Raw genomic sequence first — 2017 nt, 5'->3', positions numbered from 1 at the left:
AGCCCAAGGACCCCGCGCCAGGAGACGGGCTGCCCGGTTACCGCCTAATTTAAAACATGTCCTCTTACACCACATACGGGAAAGAGAAGCCGAGTTCTCAAAGCCAAAAAAGGCAAAACCAGCTCTAGAAGAGATCGGAAAGCCTTAGCACCACGCTGTGTAGAAAATACAAGGGTCGCTCTCTTTCCCTCTATGTTTAGATTCGGGCAGTGCCAAGACGCCATAAGAATTGCGCAAGCGCTCTGCGGACCAGGCTGGGGCTGAGGGACCTGCCGAGGTCGAGAGGGCGGGCTGGGGGCGGGGCCTTGGTGGGAGGGGAGGGGTCCTGGGCGGGGCGGGGTGAATAATCTCCTTCCCACCGCGAGAGTCGGAGCTGCGGGGCTGCCAGCTGGTAGTTGGTTTGAAGGCTTCTCTACCTTCACCAAACTTAACTTGCTGTTATCTCATTTCTTTCCTCCCCTAAGTCACTTCGTTAAGCATCCCTCTCTCACTCAGTTGGCCCAGAAGTATGGACCTATCTGCTGGGCTTCTCCGGCAATCTAGGAATGGGGGGAGCAAATTAAACCATTTGGAAACACCTGCCGCGAGCTATTTAGTACTAAGGGCTGTTACGGGTCCCGCCCCAATAATATATAAAGATAGCCTCCTGGGCTTTGTGTAAAGGAAATACATCGTGACCTATAAACTTAAGGCACTGGGACGTAAATTTTGAACAGTTCTCAGAACTGGTTTTTACTATTACCTCAGTTTTATGGGAATAAATTACTCAGCCTTTTCCTGTCCTCTGTCCGAGATAAATGAGATGGAAATGGAGGGGAGGTAGACTATAAATACTCGAAAAATCTGGACCTTGAGCCTGAAAGATCCAGGACTACCACTTTCAGTTCTAGTAGCATCCACTGCAGTTCAATTTAAAGATGTTTTTAGAGCTTCCACTATGTGCAAGTTACTTTATAAAAAGAGTATACTAGTTTCCTACCTCTGGGAATGGAGCAAAGCTTTTCTTGGCTCTATCATCCAACCAGAAGTTTTCACAGGCATATCATAGATGAATTTATAGTGCATTTATGAAGGCATGTGGCAAACTGACAGGTGATACTAACCTGTATATAGCACTTTCCATAAATAACTTACTTAATCTTTACAACAATCCTATGAGATAGATACTGTTATCATCTCTCCATCTTACTATACAGGAAAATGAGGCCCAGAAAAGTTAAGTAACTTGCCCAGGTCAGCTATTAGTGGCAGAGACAGCCACCTGACTCAAGAGTCCATACTCTTAAGCACTACAGTATAGAGAAGTAGAAATAAACCCACTCTGAGAAAGGCGGATGAAGGCTGAGAACTCCAGAGCTAGGTGTACACCACCATCCCAGCTTTGACAGGTGTTAAGCCCAAGGGCCCCAAGTGTTCAGCACTGCCAAGCCTGAAGAGCAGAGTTTTTAGTGTATATTCATGTGATCAACCAGTCCAAAGTCGCTGCTTTTACAAAGCTGCATTGTGATATAAAAGAACATGTGACTGGGGTTTGAGTTGCAATTTCTTCCAGGTTGAGTGACTTACAACTGGTCATTTACATTTGCTGAGCCTGGCTTGCCTCTTCTGAAGTCAACTAGAAATCATCATCATCATCATCATCATATCTTCCCTCACTAGTGCGCTGAGAATCAACAGTTCAGGTTACAAAGTTGCACAAATGTAAGCTGATCTTACCTTTGAGTCATTTTACTTTTCCATGGTTCTTGGCTATATATAAAAATTTCAGTGAACTTTTGATTCCTCTAATTGAAATTAATTAACTTAATTAATTAACTAAATGCTAGAATCACTCATACCAAGAAAGGAGAATGAGCTTGCAAGCAAATACTGGGTGGAAGGAAAGGTTTTTCATAGCGTTTAGATTGCAAAGCAAAATTAAATGATTTAGGACAGCTCCCTATCTCCATCCCACTGTCTTCTAGACATATTTTAGGGGAAAAAAAAGTAGAGAACCTTCCCCAACTTTTAACAGCAC

This window comes from Vicugna pacos, chromosome 15 (genome assembly GCF_048564905.1).
Source record: "Vicugna pacos chromosome 15, VicPac4, whole genome shotgun sequence".
NCBI lineage: Eukaryota > Metazoa > Chordata > Mammalia > Artiodactyla > Camelidae > Vicugna > Vicugna pacos.
The sequence above is the reverse complement of the archived record's forward strand: the minus strand, read 5'-3'. Positions refer to the sequence as shown.